Consider the following 23,270-nt stretch of genomic DNA (forward strand, 5'->3'; position numbering starts at 1 on the left):
TATTCATTTTGTTTTGTTTTTACGAGTAAAATGATTTCTTTCGAATTAATTTGAAGGCTTGTTTTTGGTACATATTTTTTTCAATTTATATATTTGTAAGGAATTCCAATTACATTTATATTCCATACATTTATAATGTTTATCTACATACCACAATCAATTCAATATTACTTTCAATAGTATCCAATGATTCAGTACCCGTTCCCGGTGTCCTTCCGGTGAAGACAGAGATAACCTGCATCAAATATATGTTGTTAAGAAAACGTGTTATTGCAGTTTCTAATATTATTAACTATCAATACTTCCGCTTGGATTGATGAAAAGCCCGATGAAAAATATATAAGCAGATGAAGTTTTACTTTTGAAACGCGTAAAAAACTTTTCTGTTAATTCATGATTGAAAAAAACAGCTCTGGTTTATAAGAAATAGGACTGATACGGTTGTTTTGAACAATAAACTTTGTTGTATCATTATACAAATAAGACAACAGATAAAGTGAATAAATTTTGTTCTTAACATAAAGATAAAGCAGAATTGAATCAACATAGATATTGCCAATAAAATCAACTCTGCTTTTGTTGATACGCAATATATTGATGAATTATTTCAACAATAAAATCAGCTGGAACAATTATTTTTTTCGTTTGGCAAGACCAAAATATTTATTCACATTGAATAGAGATCTTTGTTGATGTTGAAGGGAGAAAATGGTTTAGAACAATCATATTCTAGCTTGAAATTAACATGAATCAGATTTAAAAATCTGCTAACTGATTTGTTATTTTACACAAGCTCCATTTCTCTGCGTGTAGGCACCAAGTGTAACTAGTGTAAGCTATAACATATATCTGAGGGAGGTTGATACAGAAAAAAGTGAATATTTATCGACAGTCTCAGTGTGTCAGTGAGAAGATAAAATAGCTGAAGCTGATATCAATCGTCGATATCGGGTTGGCCTTCCAAAAGTGGTCAAAAAATCCGCTGTACTAGGAGGCATTCTCGTTCAATAAAAGTGCAAAACATGAAGCAAAGTGTAGTGTAAGTGGCTTGAAAATATAGGGTTATATTTCATCGTGTTTGTGTGTTCTTGTAAGAATCGTACCAGCTGGAGCCGTCTCGAGGTCATAAATGCTAGCTTTGCGGTGCGGGTGACGTTCCGAAGCGGTATTCATACGATTACTTCACAAAATAAAGTAAGTACCTGATTCTCTATAACGATTCGATATAGCAATAAAAAAAAAGTTATCCACTGATGCGTGTATGAATCATGTATTCTAGTATTAGGTACACCAGACTGTGCTTCTGGTATCTAAAATATAAACAAAAACCATCAGCGTTATTACGGTTGTTTGCATTGTGTTGAAAAACTATGGTTTTCGAAAAGTGTGAATCGTGTCGCATTGTTTGTTGATGTTCCTTCATGGACGTGAATCAAACTGCATGATTTCAGGGCATAAAATATAACGATGTGACCCGTTTTAAAGTTCTTTGGTGAGGAGAGGGAGGATAGAAACAGGTCACGATGGCGTGATTAAAGCTGTTCAATAAAAATGAGCTGATACTACCGCAAGTCCATAGTTGTGGGAAGTAATTCAATGTATTCTGCTTTGAAATGGTTTTTCGCGTAACGCTACGTATGTTGTCGTTGTTGTAGGCTAATGAACTGCAGGAATTTCTGTGGCTTCATCAGCTAATCTAATTGAATCTAAAAGTACACCGACATCATCCAGTCTCGATACGCTCCACTAAACCTGGACAAATGGTGCCAAAAACAGCTAGTCCATAGCTGATGATCATTGCGTTTTGAGACATTGTTCAGTGCGGTTTAGTGCGTTATGATTTTTCGAAGCTTTCGGAATAGGAAAACCGCGTAGAAAATTGTTAAACGAATTTCAATTTTACCTTGCTTTTCGTTCACTGTTCTACATTTCTATTGCAGACTATGAGTTTTGCTCTTAAAATGAATAGAAAACATTCTAAACAAGTTCAAAGTATTCCATTGTTCAGCTCTTTTCTTGTTACGTGTACCTATCAAACGGGAGCAGACACTATAGTGTCCGTATCCTTCACTCAACCTAAATTTTGTTTGAATTATTCATCGTTTCGTTGTTCCTAATAAGCTCGAGTTCGCTGTGTGTAAATAGTTCAGCTTGACAGCGTTGGAGTCGATATGTTTCTTCTATCTGATTCAAGTCTGCCAGGATATTATATAGGATAATCAGGGGCAGCGAGGAGCGTTTCCGAGCGATAGCCAAACAGAAAGGTCATCAGCTGTAATTGGATTGATATTTAAGAAGGTCACGCGGACATAGGTCAATGGTGTTGGGGATTCGAACGGCTTCGAATGGAAAATTCAACACAGAACAAAGGAAGTTTTTAAATTAGAAAACACCTGAAACATCTGTATGCGTTGGTATTTCAAGTACCAAAATAATTTTACGATCAATTCTGTTTTAGCAGAGCAAATGCTGTATAGTATTCTAAGTAGAGATTCTATTTGGTATACAATTGGTGCTAAGAATCAGATAGAAAACAAGATTTTTGTTTCGGCAGTCAGCCACATCTCTGAATGAACAACTCAGCATTTTTAATGCCATTCACTTCTTGCGGATCTTCTGGTATTAATAGCAAAGAATAGAATAACCTGAAGCAAGTACAAAGATTGTTTTTTTTCGGTTCAGAATCAGTCTTATCGTTGTAAATTAGAAGGATAAAACATTAGAGTCGCTTTTGGACGGTATCCAAACATGACAACTTGCAAACTCGCGCTTAAACAAAAGTCGGATTTGAATTCGGAATTCTTATTCAGGAATTACTGAATAACAGAACTGAGAAATCAGGAAATTTTGTTGGATTTGAATAAGTAAAACACATGAATATGCAGATTTTTCACTACATTCAGGAAAAAAATGCGTTGATATTCATCTATAAAGACTATATTCTTTTATACACAAATATTGAATTCCTAACAGTTTGGCTTGATTCCCCCCAAAAATTGCTTTCGATTCCGATTCGAATTCGAATCAATGACACACATAACAACAGAAATAACTTTTCCATTTTGATTCTGTGTGTGGGGTTAAGCTATCACAAGCCCCACAGTCTTTTAGCGGTTTACAGAAAAAGAGATGTTTCCATGTGTTTTGTTTATACATGCAAATAACTTTAGTCCAGGACTCAGGGAGGTGTTGACTCAAGTGAATTCCGATGACCCATTTCGTATACAGAGCGAATCAAGTTCCGAAGTCACCGTTCCATCGACAGGCCCCGCCTAAATGTAGTGTTTTCATCAAATGGATTCAAACTTTACAGAATGGCTTTCGATCCCTTGCAATTGGCAAGCAATTGACGCGTATTCAGTTTTTGTTCGTCAGTTTTGTATGAATAACTATCATTTTCCAATCTTACCAATACTCGAGTTTGCATTCAATGTTTAATTTTTTACCGTATCGAAACCTTCCAAACCTTCAATCTTCTGAACCAGCCAATTACACCCTTGGAACATAGTATGAGATTGCACACTTCTGAATATCTTATTCAATAGACGCTCCTTCATGAAACACTAATAATAAGAAAAGAATTATTTTTTATACCCAAACAGTTATTCTTGCTCTTAAGATGTATTTTGCTGCATACTTCAACATATGTAGGGATGATATGAAAATGCTAATTTAAGAATTACAAGGAATGCTGCCTACGGTTTTTATGAAAACAAGTTTACAATCTACATCAGACGAATCCTATACGTAATCATTTGGAGCGTATTCTTGATTTGATTTTCTGTTCAGATGTTGACACTGTGCTTTGCGTATCGCCTCTCTTACCAATTGATTTTCACCATCCGCCACTCAAAATTTCTTTTCCTTTTGGCATACGTGATGCAGCGGAGACATCACTTCCTAGCAATGGATTCACCTAGTTGCCTTTAGATTATAATAAGATTGACTTCGACGCACTCTCCACTGTTCTAACTGATATTGATTGGAACGTACTTTTCACGGATAAGAATTCCGATGAAATGGCAGACTCGTTTTGCTCCGTAGTGAACAATTGGTTGAATGCAAACGTACCGTTCCGTCGCCCTAGTGTTTCTCCTGTTTGGAGTACAACTCTTTTACGTAAGTTGAAACGAAAACGGAATGCAGCACAGCGACGACTTCGGAAACACCGTTCTTCTGAGAACAAGCAGTTCTTTCATTTGGCCAGCAATGTACTATAACTCAGACTGAATTCATCGTGTGCAAACTGATCTAAAACAAAACCCTAAAAAGTTCTGGAGTTATGTTAACTCGAAGAGGAAAACCTCAACTGTTCCAGCAAACGTTTATTTAAATGATATCGTATCGTCGAAAAGTGGTAAAAGATGCGAAATATTTGCGTCCCATTTCTCATCAGTGTTTAATGCAACTGCCGTTACCACTTCTGAAATGGAATTGGCAGTTTCGGATGTTCCTGGAAATTTGATTGATTTTGATGTTTTTATCATTACACCTGAAATGGTAACGAGTGCTACTAAGAAACTAAAAAGCTCTTTCTCGCCTGGACCTGACGGTATTCCCTCAGTTGTTTTTTGTCGCACTATTGCTATTTTGGCTAAACCGCTCAGCAGAATATACAACCAATCACTAATTGATTCACGTTTTCCCGCTATTTGGAAGCAATCGTTAATGGTACCCGTTTACAAAAATAAGCGATAAGCGTGATGTGGCAAACTACAGAGGAATTACTAGCTTATCCGCTGCTTCAAAAATTTTCGAAATTGTCGTAAGTGGTGTACTCCTCGAAGCGATTAAATGCTATATATCGACAACGAATCTTTTAAATTTCACTTCTACTTGTTTTGAAAATTTGGAACTCGGATCCCAGATCGACACTATATATACTGATCTAAAAACCAGTTTTTGATTCGATCAACCACGACATTCTCATAGCCAAGCTATTCAAGCTTGGGGTATCTGGACGATTTACCAATTTGCTGCAATCTTACTTGGCTGGTAGGATCCTCCGTGTTAAGCTCGACTCGATAACGTCTTCGAATTTCACAAATTCATCTGGTGTGCCACAAGGTAGCAATCTAGGCCCATTGTTATTCATCTTGTATTTCAACGATGTGATGCTATTACTTCAGCCTGGTTGTAGGATTGCATACGCCAATGAGTTGAAACTGCATTTTGTCGTTCGTACCACCCAAGATTGCATCCATCTTCAGTCTACTTTAGACCTCTTTATCGATTGGGGTCATCGGAATAAGCTGTTAGTGTTTCAAAATGTATAGTTGTGTCGTTTCACCGTATCAAGAAGCCAATTATGTTTGAGTATAACATTAATGGAGCGATCCCCCAAAGAGCTGACTTGATCAGTGTATTGCTTGATGAAAAACTGACTTTCAACCACCACCATAAACCTTCCTCTGTATGATGATCGTTGTAGATTATTGAGCATGGATACATTAGAACGGCGTCGGCGTATTCTTCAAGCTAGTTTTTTGGCTAAGTTATTGAATAGTGATGTTGATAGCTCTCTCTCTCTCCATGTTTAATTTTCGAGTTACTCCGAGAGTTCTTCGTAGTAGTACTTTACTTGAGCCACGTTTTCATCGCACTACTTCGGGTATTTCGAACCAATCACCGCAATGATTCGAACCTTCACAACCGTCGAGGAGTTTCATGAGTTTGGAGAACCATCATCCCGGTTTATTTCACGAATCAAGTCACGTATTCAGTTAACTGTTCTAGTGTATAGTTTTGATTTTTTATTTCGTGTAGACAACAGTCAGATGGAGCTAATGAATAAATGAATAAATAAATAAATTGAAAGTTACATTAAGGGGATTAATATATTCCAACAATGAGACACCAAGGCGAAATACTTAACCTATTTAAAGGATTTTCAATAATTTTCGCGTTTCAAATGAATTATTACATACAAATCAATTCGCACCCTCTCATTCTGCTACTAACACAGAAGGCGATAGCACCCAGTCGACGCCGTTCTATTAACTAAACGTTATCATAGACACAGAGGAGGCATGAGATAGGAACTTGTGAGCAGTTATTTATCTCATTTTTTGACGACCACGACTTTTCTATTTTGATTATTATTGGGTATACCATTGATGAAAAAGAGTTTGTCGGTAATTATAAGAACTTCATTTTTCCATATGATTTTTAAGCCTTATATATAAATTTCGCGAAAAAGCTGGTATTTTAATAGGTTAAATTAAGCTCTTAAATTTAAATGTCTTCCAATGTATATTTGTATTTTCTGTGATTTTGTATACACTTTTATCACATTTTTCTAATAGTTGCTGTCTTCTGATCAGAACATTGTACACTAAAAATCCAATGATTACTGTGATAGTCGTGCCTATAATCACTTCAGCTTCAAAATTCGTTTGATGCACTAAAGCCATTGAATACGATCTACTATCTCTGTCCTAAAGGATAAGATGAACATTGACGCATTCGCTGCTACGAAAGTTTTCAACATTTATCACATTAATTTTGCGAAGTTATTGTGTCCGATTACATCGCGATCGGTTGATTGTAGTTGGAGTAAACGATTCATGAGATGGCTGTTGGTTCCAATTACTATATTTTTTTTATTTGTGTCAATTCAATTATGGGACTATATCTGAAATTAATAGCAAATGAAAAAGTTAGAAAACCCCTTCCTGAAATTTACATTTTGTATATTAAAATAAGCCATTTGGTGTATTAAAATAAGCACCCCACTTTTCGAAATTTACTTCGTACAAGAAAGGGTAGAACTTAATAGAGAATATCTCTTGTAGATACATAGTACTACATGGAATTAAAAATCGGGGGCCTCTCACACAAAAGGCGTGAATAGTTGAGAACAAGCCTTTAGATGACCCAATACCAAATATCAAAACAATCTCTCCACTAGTGTTTGAATAACAGCTGATCGTATCAGACGAGTTCTAGTTTTTATCAAGCTATGGAAAAAGATGAGTTTCGTGTCATGATAAAACCTTGTTTGTGAAATTGAATGATTTGCGGTACGGATTGTTCCACCATCCCCCGTATTCTTCAGACCTGTCCCCCAGCGACTATTATCTATTTCCAAACCTGAAAAAGTTTCTTCAGGGAAAGAAATTTTTGTCGAATTCTGATGTCATAGCAGAAATTTTTTTTGAAAGTTCATCAACATGTTGAAGGACCAACGAGTCAAGTGTATCGCTCTGGATGGATATTATACTGAAGAATAAAACAGTTTTCATGGTAAAAAATCGACGTTTTCTTTGTTAGGTCCGGGACTTCTCATTCCATGTAGTACTTAAGGTAGTAACTTTTTTTTTCCTCATTCAATTTACCATCGAAAAAAATTCCATAATTCAACTAACCATCGGAAATATGAACAGCGATCCATGGTAAAATTTTCAGTAGTATGAGATAATTACAAATAACTCAAAGAGGAAAATTCATGACACCATACGTCTTTTTGCCTTTCTCATATGGAAAGGCCATGCAATCACTGTGAAAACCGACTTTTGAACCGAGGCCCAAACAAAAAATTTGCACTCGATTTTCTCGAAGAGGGCTGGACCGATTAGATTCAAATGAAAGGTCTCTTGGTCCCGGGTTGGCGGTTCAATGCATAGGACGCTGGTCTTACAAGCCAGCTGTCGTATGTTCGAGCCCCGACCTGGAAGGATGCTTAGTGTCAGTAGGATCCATAGTACTAGCCATGCAATGATTCTGTACACTAAGAATCGGCTGCGAAGTCTGTTGAAACAGAAAGGCCAAATTCCACGAAAGGAATGTAATGCCAAGACTTTGCTTTTTTTTGTCTCTTGGTCTCATATGTCCCTATTGAATTTTACCCGGATCGAACTTCTGATTCGGGACAAATGTGCCCAAAAAAAGAAAAAAAAATTTCACGAACCACTCAACCGATTTTCTTCAACTTAGATTCAAGTTAAAGACCTTATAGTCATATAGGTTTCTATAGAATTTCATTTGAATCCGACTTCTGGTTCCGGAGTTACGGGGCAAAATGTGCAAAAAAGTGTACTTGATTTTCTCAGGGACCGCTACTCCAATTTTCACAAGCTTATGTTCAAATGAAACGTAAACAATCCCATATTGCCCTACCGAATTTCATGCGGATATTTCTGGTTCCGGAATAACAGGCTTTTCAAGAACGTGTTTTTATACATGACACGGAAAAATCAAACCAAATACATTCAAATAACCGTATAATTTTTCAATTAGATGAGTATGGTTAGTTGATGGCCGGAAGTACCGGGAAAGTGGTCGTGTGCTTCAAACCGGAAATCGTTTCAATTTTTCAGAAACAGCCAGGTCGATCTTCGCAACCTCAGATTTAAATGAAAAGTATTGTGTTTTCATACGTTGATGTACAATTTCATCCAGATCTGGCTTCCGGTTCCGGAAATACAGGGTAGTGTGTATGAAATAACAACCTGTTATATAGAGCGATATTGAAAAAAACGTAAAAAATCTTCTAAATTTGGTTCATAACTGTTTCAATTTATAGATTAGGCTAGTTGTTGGCCAAACAAATCGATTTCAGCTATACCTGTTCCCAGTTTCCGGTTTCGGAAATACCGAAAATATTGGTCGAAAACTCGAAAACGCAGTGGCGTCTCGTGGCAAAATTTACGGGTTGTGCACTGATTATGTCAGATGTAATACAGTAATTACAGTTCGTTGTAAGCGAAAACTAAAGATTGAGGAAATGATATTCGCTTGTGTTTTTTCAATACAATGAAATATCGATATACTTTTGGATGGGATTTTTTTTATTAAACTTTTTTCGTATCATCGATACAACAGAAGAAATCCTCGTGCTGCACTTCCAGCAAATCTGTCAATAATATCGTCAACAAAACCGCTTCGACGTTGCAACTGAGACAGCCAAGGATGCCAGGTCATTTTTTAAACTCTGTGTGCGAACCAAAAATCAGTCTGAGCAATAAACCGCTCTGTAGGATACTTTGTTTTGCATAGAAATTTGAAGACTTTTAGGGACTCGTTGACTTCAGAAATCTGTGAAAATTTGTGCAGCATATTCAGAATATGTGAAGCTAATATTAATCTGTAAACCTGACATCTCTGGAGACAGCAATTTGTTTTCAACTGCCATAAGCACAAACCACCGAAGCCTCTACTGAAGGTATGCATGCATACAAGTTCTCACAGAGCCAAACGTGACAGAGAGAACAACAAATCTTAGAGCTGAGCTGAGTAATTTCCTCTCTTCTTGAGTCAGTGCAGTAACTCATGTGCACGGAAAAAACACTAATACAAAAACTCGGTGCACAAGGCAAAGTGCTCAAGTTCAAAAAGCCACGGCAATGTGGTATATAAAGATCATTTGACCAGCAAGCGCAAGCAGCTTAGGGTGAGTTTTTGCATATTATGCTTTGAATAGAATCACTCATTATGTTGTATTCGGTACCATCCGACCTGATTTCATCGAATAAATAGAAAATCTAAAAAATGATAAAATGCGGATGGAAATGCAGTTAGTTGCTTCAATTTCGCCGGTTGTGCAGTGCACAAAATGTACATAAGGACGAGATGCTTCTGCAAAAACGTAATTCTCTTCATTTTCTAAGAACCAGCTGAGTCGCTTTTTACAAACTGAGACTTAAATAAAAGCGTCAACGTCTATGAAAATAGACTGCTTTTGACTTTTGTTCGGATCTGACTTCTGGTTCCGAAACAACAGGGTGAGTTGTGCAACATTTTGAACTCTCATTTAGTAAGAAAATGAAAAAAAAACGAAGAATTCCTATTAACTAAAGCTGTTAAAAACTGAGGTTGTTCTTATTCAGTATACAAAAAAAGTTTTCCTTTAGCGGGAATGTTTGTTTACAATGGCTCACTATTCACGCCTTCTTCCATAGCATTGGTTGAGCGTTCCTGTTGTTGTTGGAAACGTCGTTTTGAGTTTTTTCTGTCTGATTATTGTAATTTGTTCAGGTGTTGCGTTCGTTGTGAACAGGCATACCTTGTTTTACATTGGTTACCGATGATGGTCTCGTTAATGAGAGCGTTTGATTATTGTTAAGCTCTGTCTCAAAAGTACTGGGGTTTACTGGAATCGATAATGAGGTAGCTCGATTGTCCTTGGGTTTAGATGTATTTTCGAACGTTTGCTGATAGTACAGATACGTGGCTACTGGTTTTCGTAGGTAACCAGCGATCTACATAAACACGCTTCGTCGTGACTGGAAGTGACTTAAGAAGGAATTTGTTTCGCACATCATTCAGAATACCGGAAAAAAGTTCAGTTGAATCTCATTAACTTCTCTAAGTCACTGTGTGTTTGTTTGTTGGTTAAGAATCTTTTTTAATGTTACAAACATCGAATGCGACACACTCTCCGTCTTTGCTCGTACGATTTGCTCATTTCGAGACAGTCTAATTGTTCTCTAGACTATATTTGTTTTTCATTTCTATCACTTGATAGTAAGCAGTATACTGTTTCGACTATCTCGGATGAGGTATAAAAGCGAATTAATCTTCGACCTAAAGAAGTCTACCAAAAGCGAAGCCTTGGATCAAGGCTCGAACATAGGAACATTTCCGTGGAACTAATTCTATTCAACGGATCTCTGCTTGTTTCTAACACGAGAAGATTAGTGGTGTACAACATCATGCTCGATCGAGTGGAATATTTGAATCGTGTCCATCAGACGTCATCGTGTCATTTGAATTGATGTATTGACAATGTAGGTGACAATAGGAAACATGATGTAAGTGCATTTAACAAGCCACCAGTAATTGTTTCTAGAAGATTAAACCAATCCGAGATGAATAGTGCACGTTATTCAGTGATTCTTATTCATGATTGCCATGTTTCCTACGGTCTGTATAAAACGAGCATAATTGGCTCCGACGGTTCTAATAATAGCATCACTCACCGTAAGAGACTGCGCTATGTCAAGGATCTGGCCAAACGAATGGCAAGAAATTTTCAACTCAATGTGAGCTACAACCGGTGTATGAGTCCTCTCATTCTGTAGTTCTTGAATTTGACTTGAAGATACTTTCGTTTTTTTTGGCGGTTGAGTAAGGAATGGAAACTATTTGGTTATTTACTCAGAATCTTCTACACTGGCATGATTTTATATTCACGTTGAGAGTATGCATTCACTGAAAGCCCTTCGAAGAAGAGACGGAACACTGATTAAACATGCATCATGAATGCGCAAATTTTCGTCACTGATGTGAATCAACAGCTGCTTGATCTAGTTTGTCTTATCTACCTCATTACCTATTATCGGAGCTGCGGTAAACATGGATGGCGACCTTGTGACTGGAAAGTGATACTGAATATAAGGGAATTTCACACGTAATGGGACCATTTCGGTGTGCTAGATAAAGAAATAAAGATAACACCATTCGCTCGAAAATTATATCCTACCCTGCATGCTATCGTTTTAAATTTAATGGTGTGTGGGTGAACAATGGTTCGCTGCGACATTTTCGATAACATCGCAAACTCAAAGCAGGTTAATTTCTTTGCTTTTTGCGTGAAATTTAGCTTTTACAGACAGACTGGAATCGAAAGATTTTTGTTGTAAAGTTAATGATCTGTTAAGAATCCGTATACACTATTTATTTTATAGGATTTATTTTGATAACGATTTGTTTTGAAACTACACTTGTTCTAGTGCTAAAAGTTTTACCTGCAGTGTTTGAATTAATATAAAATTGTAATATCAACAAGTGAATTTGCCTAAAACATGCTTGTTTCTAGCTGAAGGATGATTTTTTTTGCTGGTATCTTTTTAGCAACACTGTTTTTGGTCTATAATTTAATCATGAATCGACTTACGTATGAACAACGCTTGAAAATGATAGAATTTTACTATAAAAATTCATGCTCGGTTAAGAGATTAAGCAAATTTTATCGAAAAATTCAGTGTTCGGCGACGAAGCTCGTTTCTGGTTGAATGGATACGTCAACAAGCAAAATTGTCGCATCTGGAGTGAAGATCAACCAGAAACATTGCAAGAGCTACCAATGCATCTCAAAAAAGTCACTGTTTGGTGTGGATTGTGTGCCGGTGGTCCCATCGGTCCATACTTGTTCCAAGGTGACGATGGGCGGAACGTTGCCGTGAATGAATTTGCCCAATATGGAAGAATTGGACACGCCTGACATGTGATTTCAACAAGTCGGTGCCACATCCCACACGGCACGCGAAACAATGACCAAATTAAGAGCCGCCTTCGTTGAACAGCTTATGCCTTTGGACTATTTCTTGTAGGGCCATGTTAAGGCTTATGTCTACAATGATAAACCAGTAACGATTGACGCACTGGAAGCCAATATTGTATCATTTATTCGCGAAATACGGTCCGATATGTTAGAGAGAGTGTGCCAAAATTGGGCCATCTAAAGCGGAGCCGCGGCTAAAATTTGTATGAAATCATCTTCAAACATTAAATTATATTCATCGTTCTATCGATTTCAATAAATTTTCTCAAATATTTTGCGTTTTTTTAAAATTCTATACCTCTTTAAAATCACCGTTTAGAAGTTGGTTGCTTTATTTCTTTACGTTCAACATTTCTTCACGTTTCGTCTTAGACTCGTCAGTGCAGAGCAGTTCGAATTGAACTGCTTAATTCAAAACTCGGCAGTTCAATTTGGCGCAATTAAGAGAAGTGCTTCGCAAATACCGTTAACTTTACGTCTGCTTAGCGGTTCAAATTGAACTGTCGAGTATTGCAATTGAACTGTGTTAACCAAAACCCCTAAATCATCAAACGTTTGTTGTTAAAAAGATATGGGTTGAATCGATCCGGAATTGATATTGTTACTATATTAACAATAAAAATCGTTATAACTAGCTGGAATTATTTTCGTTTTTACAATATTTCTTTCTGCGAGTACATGTTTGTTATATGCTAAGAAGTTGTTTTGATGAAATACATTTCTTTCGGAAGTAAAATTATTTCTCAGTATTTTATATGCAAATTTCTAGATATCAAACATTGTTGTGTAGTATCCACAGTTTCAGATAACACGATCAATAGCTAGAGCAGATTTTCAGAAATAACCATACTCTGCGCTTTCGTGAATCCAAGACTAAACTGACAAGGAACGGAATTCATGTCATGAGTGAAGCGTGTCTGGTTGGGAAACAATATCGATTTCATTCAGTGCACTGTCAAATATCCGATAACAGTGAATGTTGGAGGTTACTTATCGGAGCGAATTTTTTTTTGCTGGAGCTTTTTCACACTGAAATTGAATACAACGATGAAACTCTGAACACTTATCGCAAATGTCTGTGTGATCAGGAAAAGAAAACTTGCTAGAAAGCCTGTTCACAATTTGAACCTATTATCTCGGGACATTCGGAAGATCCGGTGCTCTCCACGAAAAAGCTACGCTGGAACCTTTTCACGCGGGTGATACGTACCGCGTAAAAAAATCGCACAAAAAAACCGCAAAACAAAACATAATTTTTTTTAAGCCAAAAATCTTAGAAATGCATGAAACGTCCAGATCTGGTGCAATCTCCAAAAAATTTCTGCCTTTCTCATATAGAAAGGCTATACAATCACTGTGACTTTTGAACCGAGGTCGAATGTCATATATCATCGTATTGAATTTTGTCCCGATCCGACTTCCGGTTCCGGAATCACAGGGTGATATAAAAATTGTCACTCACTTTTCTCAGAGATGGCGTGACCGATTTTCACAAACTTAGATTCAAACGGAAGGTCTTATGGTCCCATAGATCGGTATTGAATTTTATCCTTTTCCTACTTCCGGTTCCGGAATTACAAGGCAAAATGTGCAAATCTATGAGAAAATTCGTAGTCAATTTTCTCGGAAATTTCTCAACCGATTTTTAAAAACCAAGGTGCAAATAAAAGATCTTGCAATTCTTTGATAAGTCCCCGAAAAGTTTATCCAGATTCGACTTCCGGTTCCGGTATTATAGTGCGATTAGTGAAAATTTTCAACTTCATGAAAATTTTTTCGCCATCAAACGAGGTGCACATTTTTATCAAATTTACTGGTAAATTCATCTAGTTGACAGATCTCGTTAGTTAGTGGATATATAAATCTACTTTGGGAGTATTAGTGTCCGGTTTCCGCTTCCGAACGCACTGGTAATAATGCAGAAAAGCTCCAAAAACGGAACTCACTTCGATTTGTCAGCAACGGTTGAATCGATTCTCACAAATCATGATTCAAATTAAAGCTCTCAGTGTATTAAAAGATACTGTGCAATTTCATCCAGATCTGACTTCCGGTTCCGAAATTATAGGGCAATAAGTACCAAAACTTTCACACTGTCATACTAAATGACGATGCAAAACCGGTACGCAACGGTACGTGCATGTACGGAAGAAGAGAACACCACCGCCTAGAACACAGCGTGGTTTGTTCAATTTTGTATAGCGTGCAGGTTTTTCACATTTAAATCTATATTAACTTGACATAACTGTTTACAAATTGAAAATATAGCTTATGTTATACCAAAGAAAGTTTCTGATTTTATTCAAGTTAAAAAAATCTTGAACACATAAGTAATATGAGGAAGGCATTATTACACCACTAGGTGGGTTTTACATGATAAAAGCCGGGGTAAAATAAACGATATAATAAATAATAAGGTGGGTTTTTTTTTCAAAAAAAGATAAACTTTGGAACTTAGAGAATTTAAGACCGCGTAACTTCGTAAATCCGGGTAAAAAAAACCTCAAAAATGAAGAAAAAAAAATGTATGTCTGGTGTAATCTAAAAAAAAGTGTCAGAGAGTTGACTTAAAAAATTTCGGGATAACACCAGATATCGACATTTCGTGAATTTCTAAGACAAAATAAAAAAACCGCGTAACTTTGTAACTTTCTAGTGTAATATCAAAAAAAATTATTTGAAAAAATCGACGTAAAAAAGCCGCGTAAAACCGCAAAAAAAGACCTCAGTGTATATACTAATTGATCGCCCCAAAAAAATTTCACAGTTTGGCACCGCGAACAATATTTGAAACAAAGGCTTGTATTGCTTTTGGAATTCTCCCGGTTTTCTTTTTGTGGAAATTTTTATTTCAGTCTTCTTAAATCTTGTTGATTCAGCTCAAATCACAAATAGAAAATCTATTGTTGTGTCGTGAAATGGGCATGAGCTTAGCTTAAGTTAGTTTAAGTACCAAACCTTCGACAGTTTAGAAATGATGATTGATGAATGTGATAGCGGAAATGAATACTTGCGAAAACAATGCTTCAAAGGTAAGACTTGAACCCTTGAACATTACACAAACCAGAAAAACGCTCTGTCCTAATTCACGTAGTATCAAACCTTGTTTTTCCTCTATCACCGGTTGGGTCAAGATACAAGAAATTTAATAGTGAATATTTTAAAATTTGTTTTTCTCATCCTCAAAAAGTTTCTTCTTCGTATCTGAACAATGAAATAATGAAAATGAACCGTACTTTCTAGCGCCTTTAGAGTTCCTCCCTTAAATGTTTTTTTTTTGTGTAAAATATTGGTTTTTCGACGATTTGTTCCGAAAAATGGACGCTTAGTATATTGCTATTTTCAAAGTGGGTGTTAGACAAACAAAACATGTTTTCGAATGATTGTCTTAGATACAAATACGGCAACAATATATTAAGGTGATTGTATTGATCCTTTGGTCAAAATTTGCTCACCGTTTTTTTGTAGTCCTTTGATAAAATTGATAAGCTGATAAACGAGAATGTGTCTACGTTCACGTTCCAAGCTGGCTGCATAGCGTTACACGTCGTGAAACATCGCCATCATGTTTTCACATTCCTGTATTGGGATATGGTGGGAAAATCGATGAAACCGAATCTAATAATAAGTCCCGCTCGCCATCTTTTGCACGGGTCGTGGTGAACCTTTTTATTACTATTTTTATTATTATTAAGCCGCGTGTTCTCGTCCTCTCTGTGAATGTGCGCTACCTGTGCTCTGTTTCTAAATCATTGCGCGAAATCAAAGAAGCGCAAATGATGACGGAAACCCGGATTTGAATTCCTGCTCCGACGGTTGGTGTTGGCATACAAATCAGTGAATCAATTGGCATATTCTGCAGGGATATTCGTTCGATTCGTTCGAGACCACACCGCAAAGGTGAGACATTCCCGTAAGTGGATGGGAAATGTTCTGTTTTTACGATTTTTCCATTTGGCTGGTGTGCACTAAGGATGTGAATGTATATTATGGGTATTTATGTGTGTACAGCAAAACTTCTTGAACTTCATTGAAAACATCGAGACCCAAGTTATTAATAGCCCCTAGACTAGGTGCCTTCTCCAATTAGTAAAGCTTTTTGCTGATCTAAAATTCGATTAACCCAAACAGTTTCTAAGTGGCTGAACCTCTGTCGGTCCCAACTTGAGGCTAAATTGGGACAGTGTTTTTCAAAGTGGGGTTTGTTTCGTGCATTAAATTCGTACTGTGGTATTTTTACAACTTTACTAAATCTCCGATCTGACTATTCAAGTAAACCTCGTCATTTGTTGGTTGTCGAAAATCAGATTCATTTTTGTACTGCTTTATCGCCACAAACGTCATAAAACCAAAATTACTTACCTTTTCCATTTCTTCGTTTGCTCTTTTTTTTCAGGGTGGGTTGAAAGCCGCATACGGAAATACCACAATGTTATTGCAGCTTTCCATCTCGGAAAAAGGTTCACTCTACAGTCCGTCATTATGGATCAAGGGGGGAGAGACCGGAATCGCACTAGAGAAAACTCGTATTTGGCCGTGCATACGCGCTACAGTAGGTATCTCGTCCATTCGTAGCATGATGCCGCCCGATGCACCCCATGGACCGGGTAAAGGCGACCGGCAGTTTTCGCCGGTAGCCTCGTCTCACTCGCCTGCAGCACCGGTCGGCGCCGTAGCGGTTTACTTGTTAACGCGGATGTGAAAATGCTGTAGGGAAAATATAGCATAGACCGCAAAAGTACGGCAATGTTGTCTGGTGCAGAGTGCACTGTAGCACTGTGTTGTAGCTTTAATCATACATAGATGTTCGTCAAAATTCATAAAGATTTGTTTGAACAAGTTCTAGCTGATAGCAAACAGATGTCGGTCGTCTCGTCAAAACTGAAGCATTCATTTGGTATTACCGCAAATTTTTCAATGAGAATCAAAGATGAACAACTATAAAAAATGATTTTCTCGAAGTTTATACTTTAGACAAATTTGTAGAATATCAATAATTGTTGTTTTATCACTACATGTACACACTCTCTAGTTTATGTACTGACTGGGCTGGGTTGCACTGTACAAAACTCTCATACACAGACATACACGCTAATCATAAACCGATAACAATTTATCTCCAAGTATTTTATCGGTATATCGTGTGAGACTATGATATTATTGAATGAGTTTTCCAGTGAAATAACCACCGAGCGTTCGGGTCTCGGGTCTAGCGAAAACAAAAGCGTCTATGTTACTTGGCGATCGGGCGAACAAATAAACGCCGTCAATGAGGCAACGAAGACTTCAAGCATGAATGAATGGATCGATAAATTTCTCCCTCGGTTAGATAATGAGGCGGCCACTTTGCTACTTGTTTCCATTCAACGGGACGGTTATGCGCACCGAATGAACCGTCGCAGTTTTGCTGGTCGCCTGAAGGCATCCTTTTACCGAGCGGTTTTGCGAAGAGTGTTACCACCTTCATCGCTGACCTTGCCAACTGGTGCCATCTGATGGTAAGGGTACTGAGAAGAGAAGTATCCTCCGGCAAGGGAAAAGGTCCCAGAGATTCTCGGGGGAAGCAAACTGTGCTTAATTGCTTGTCATTCTGTCATAGCCGACCTACGAGAAACGGTCCAGTTGTGGGGTAGCTTTTCAATATCCGTGTCGTCAAAAAGATGCATGTTGAATTATGCAGGCGACTGGAAGTTGTAATATTATATACATATACGACGGAATTTGGGATGTTGTGGAATGTAGCCCAATATTTTTGGCTTTGAATATATTCTGCACAATCGAGTGTGTGTCATTCTAATATTTATAAGATCTTTTTTTTCTGAAAATAATGATTTTATTGTAGAAAATTTGTATAAACCAACTTGGTGGCTTCGAGTCAATCTAGGAATCTATGCCATCTTCCAATACCTCGTATGAAGTGATCTGTTATCCAGAGAGGTCATGCCTCAGGTGTCGGAACAAATAGAAATCAGTAGGTGCACTATCCAGCCTAAATGGTGGGTTGGTTAGAACTTCTCATTTCAGCGTTTACAGGTAGGCTACCGCTTGTCGTGTAGCAAAATGGCATTGTCGTGTTTATCGTTTGTTTCGTGATCATGGTTGCTACTAGCGTAATGATTGATAAGAACTGTTAACGGTAGAGTTCTCTTGCGATTGTTTTGGACAATCTAAGTCGCTCCTAATTGATGGTTCCATCAAATCCTTAAATGGTCGTTAAAGCCCCTTATTTCCTTCTCAGTAAAACTAACTGAGGTCTTATTTATGCGGTTTTTTATATACGGCTTTTTACGCGGATTTCCAAAGATACGTGGTTTTTTTTTCGCGAATTTTTGAAGTTAGACAGTTTTTTATGACTTTTTTTTCGGTACATGAAATTTCCGAAATCGAAAAAAAATTTTTGATGCCAGAAGGCTTAGAATTGCATGAAACGTAGAGATTTAGTGTCATCTCGAAAAAAATTTTTTTTGAAAAAATCGACTTTTTGGGACAGGAAGTTGATTTGTTCAAAAAATTTTTTTTTGAGATGATACTAAATCTCGACGTTTCATACAGTTTTAAGAGTTTCGGCATCAAAAATTTATCGATTTTGGAAATTGCATGTACTTCCCCCTATGGTGCTTTTTCAAGATCGAAAATTTTCAAACCTTAACCGCCGGGCAGCACCCCTTACGCATGTCCGATTTAGCTCAAATTATGCATAAGGACATTTTTCGAGGTGGTTAAACTTTTGAGCACTAGCGCTTTACGAAATTAGAGGTGATCCCAAAAAAGTGGCACCCTTATATATAAGAGCAGTAAAAATCAACGTGTTTTGTAGGTTACGTCACTTATACCATCATGTCTCCGGAAACAGAAGTCGCATTTTTTTTTATTTAAAAGATATTTTATTCAGGCCTATTTGCGTACAAGCTTTACGTGGCCGATTTTGCTGAGTTTTTAGATAATTTTTTTTTGTATCGGATCTCGTTGTCACCCTTTTTCTAGGGGGAGAGGAGCTTCTATTTTCCTCCTGCGAGGATAGAGGGGCAGTTTGTTCGTGGTTCGTCTCGTCATCCTTTGCCGTGGTATTGTTGTTGATTTCGTTGCTAGTTGCTGTAGATGCGCCTTGTTGTACATTGTTTGCAGTTGCTGGTTGGTTGGATGGTAAGCTGTTAACTGCAGCTGGCGTACTTTGTTCTATAGGGGTTACGTTGGATGGTTTCGTTGAAGGGGATACTTCCCTGTTGTTGGTGACTGTCACAGGTGTACTGGGGTTGCTTGGGGTTGGTGTAAAGGAAGTACCGTTGTCCTTTGGTAAAGTTGTCTCCTTGTCCGGTTTATCACATGGGTTACCGTAGTGAACAGCTTTTTGGCAATATTGATATGTGGCCATCTGATTGTCATAGGTAATAAGTGATTTGCACGGTATTCTTGTATCCTGACCGAATGTCACATAAGAAGGTATAGCCTTCTTCAAGCGCATGCGTAACAAACGTACGCCATTTAGAATACCGGGGAAAAATCCTTCCACTTTTCTTTTTCGGTAGAGAGAATCTCTCCGTATTGGGACATAGTTTTGCGAATATAAGGATCGATGACGCTTGAGGGAAGATCATGTACACGCATTTCTATAGCACTATCTTCCATATATACTGGAATGTTGTACTTGATATTTTCATGCTCCACATAGTGCATATTATTATTGTCTTTAGCGAATTGAATTGCATCCAACTCTTTATAGAACTGGATATAAACAACATTATTGGTCTTATTGCATTGAAGTAAATGCACACGTTTAATGTCAAGATGCATTTGCTCCTTAAGTAAACTTTCAAGTTCTCGTATCGAAGGTCGACTTTTGCACTGTCTGAAGTCAACAATAATTGTATTCTTTTGTACCGGCGGTAGCTTTTGTTCGTTTGGTTCGCTCATTTCGAGATCGTTCTATTGTTCACTACACAATACTGTACTTGATTTCTTCTGTCCCGAACGTAAGCGGTTTTGGCTTATCGACTGACTTGGTTGAGATGTACGAACGAACTGTGAAGTCGCATTCATCAATTCAGCCATCTCTGAGAAAATTGAGCGCGTAAAAATACAACGCGTTTTGTCGGTTACGTCACTTATACAATCATATCTCCGGAACCAAAAGTCACAGCCATTTGATCTTCGAACTTGATCAATAGCCCAACAATACCTTTCAAACGAGCAAAGGTTTGTTAAAATCGGTTCAGCCATCGCTGAGAAAATTGAGCGCGTTCAAATATCTTCGAGAAGTGCACACACAGACATTTTCCGATCTCGTCGAACTGAGTCGAATGGTATATAACACTATGGGTCTCCGAGGCTTCGTTCGAAAGTTGGGTTTTTCAGCAATTCTAATACCTTCTATAGAAAGGCAAAAGGCAAAAGGTGAGTTTACAATTTTGTCCACAACAAAAAAAACACAGAATTTTGGAAGCAAATGTTGTCCTAATGACAATAATCAAACTATGTATATACACTAAAGTCTTTTTTATGCGAGTTTACGTACCGCATAAAAAATGCATAGAAGAAAACCCGCATAACTCTGAAAATTCGCATTAAAAAACGCATAACTCTGAAAATTCGCATAAAAAAGTCGTATAAAAAACCGCATAAAAAAGACCTTAGTGTAATTGGTAATTTAAATTTGATTCATATCACAATAAAAATTACATTTAAAAATATGATGTTCCGCCATCACAAAATTCGATATTCTCAAAAACAGAAAACAGCATTTTTATTGACATAATACTGAGACAAGTGTATCTAAAAGTCAGCTGATATGAGAAATTGATGTGAGTTAATTTTTTAATTTGTTGACAACTACTCCAAGTATCAGAACAGCCAATCAGTTTAAATGATTTTTGGCGTATTTTTCATCGTTATATTAAATTTTAGCTTGACATTTTCAACACTCTTCACCGTATAACTCCGGAACAGAAAGCCGTATCTAGATAAAGTTTCGTAGCAACCTATTTCGTCATAAATTATTTTATTTGAACTTTTATTGTGAAAATTGATTCAAGGAGAAACCGAAGTGGTGCCCAAGGTAAACGAGTGGACTTTTTTCATGTTACCCCGTCAATCTGAAACCGGAAGTCGAATAAATGGATAAAATTCAATAGTGTGCTATGAAACCATAACTTTACTATTTATTTGAATTTTAGTATTCAAAAATTGTTCCAGCGGTTTCACTATTTCACACATTTACCTCGTTATACCGGTATTTAAAGTCGGATTCGATTAAAATTTCGGCTCAGCGGCTCACTTTACCAGAAATCGGATTTTGCCATAAGATTTTTCATTTGAATTACCATGTGAAAATTGTTTCTAGTGGTTCTTATATATGTATTTAGTTTATGTATTGAAATCAGTATTATATATTCCCCCAGAAGATCAGATGTTTTCTGGCAAAATAACTGATTTTGGACGACCTTCTTTGATGTCATCGGCAATCGAACTACTACCACGATTGAATTCGTTATTATAGTTTTTTTTACAGTTTCTTAGGATGGTGCTACACTGCCAAAAGTCAAACTAAGTTGATTGAGGCACTTTTGTCTTGATAATCCACGACGAAAATCGTAATAAATCGTTGCACGAAAATGTTCACGATTCAATTCCATTTTTTTGCAGAGGTAACATTTTTAACTCACTGTAAACAAAACAAATTGCGCTCAAATAACAGAATGTTCTCAAGATGATTCTTAGATGCTTCAAGAACAGAATGTCGAGATTTCTGGATTTCTTCGTAACTGGCAATGAAGTCATGGGTATGCCCCGAAATGACCCTGATCCATTTTGTCCACTTGGTGTAAGAATAGTTTGGATTTTCGCGATGCGCGAGCAAAATTTTCATGCGTTGCTTCTTTTGATCCGAAGCCATTCTGCCTACTGGGTGTCAATGTCAAAATCAGATAGTTAGAATGATGCTATACACAAACGTCTTTTAAATAACTGGCTAGCACATTGTTTTATGCACACTGAAAAGAAATATGTTAAGTTAAGGTTGATCATTTTATGATCGCAACTCCCTTTACTGCGTCAGTGATGCTCCACAAAAAGCTTTTCTATTCAGGTTCTATAACTCATTTTACAAATGTTGAATATTATTGCCGCTCAATTTTGAGTTCACTGCATCGAATTCCGAAGATTTTTTTAACACCAGCACAAATCAGTTTGTTAATGTTTTGCTACACTGAATTGTTATTGGTACCCTCATTTTTTTTATAATAATTTCCAGATTCATGAAAGGGTATCTCTAGCAAATACGGATAAACTCAGAAGCAGTGAGGTTTAGGAAGACACTAGACCAAATTCTTAAAATGTAGATCAGAAGGCAAATATATTCCATGGTCTGAAAGTTTTTCATTTGGAAAACTGAGATTAACTTACAAATTACCTATTCAAAAAAAAACTAAAACTAATACGGTATGCATTCCAAGCGATTTGGAACGTTTATAGGTGTGAATTCCATGATTCATTCTAGTACGATTGAAAAAATTATGAATCACATTTCTGGTGGTATTCGCTGGTATTCGTATCTAGCTATTTTTAAATCTATTTGCCGCAATTTTTTAAACCTCAAACAAATATTCTCTTGACTCCGGTATTTACTACGAATTGTGTTCTACAAAATTCCCAACACGATGAAAGGAATGTCACCGCTGGTGAAGGGATGGAGCCAGATTCGTAGTGAAAATCGTAACAACAAAATTCTGCTCGTTTATTTTGAGCTTTAGCATTCAAAACAGTATTTGTTTATCTAATGACAAATTCGAAATTTTTGCGTGAAGGCCGGCTGCATTTGTTTTTTCTACTGTTTTTTTTTCTGTTTTTTCTACTGCTGTTTTTTGATAGCGACCTACAAACTGGTATGAACTTTTATAAAAGTCTGCAAAGTACAAATGTTCAATCAAAAATAAACTAACAGGTGCTCTTCGAGGCATAATCCAACTCAAACATGTTGAAAGATTCACTGCAGCTGCATCTGAAAGAGTGTCAAATCGTTAACTGACAGCAGCTTCTATTTCCCCTTTTTGCA

The 23,270-nt window shown here is 37.0% G+C and overlaps 1 protein-coding gene across 9 annotated transcripts in view; it reads left to right on the forward strand.

Annotated features, from left to right (window-relative positions):
* Positions 1–23,270, forward strand: part of LOC131431782 (uncharacterized) — a 133,949-nt gene that overhangs the window by 1,056 nt on the left and 109,623 nt on the right. For 4 of the 9 annotated variants that reach the window (XM_058597668.1, XM_058597664.1, XM_058597662.1 and 1 more), the window contains one exon: positions 794–1,194. The gene's annotated coding sequence lies outside the window, so the exon portion shown is untranslated. The remainder of the gene's footprint in view (positions 1–793; positions 1,195–23,270) is intronic. The other 5 variants (XM_058597669.1, XM_058597665.1, XM_058597663.1 and 2 more) reach the window with 2 other exon arrangements.

This window comes from Malaya genurostris, chromosome 2 (genome assembly GCF_030247185.1).
Source record: "Malaya genurostris strain Urasoe2022 chromosome 2, Malgen_1.1, whole genome shotgun sequence".
Classification (NCBI taxonomy): domain Eukaryota; kingdom Metazoa; phylum Arthropoda; class Insecta; order Diptera; family Culicidae; genus Malaya; species Malaya genurostris.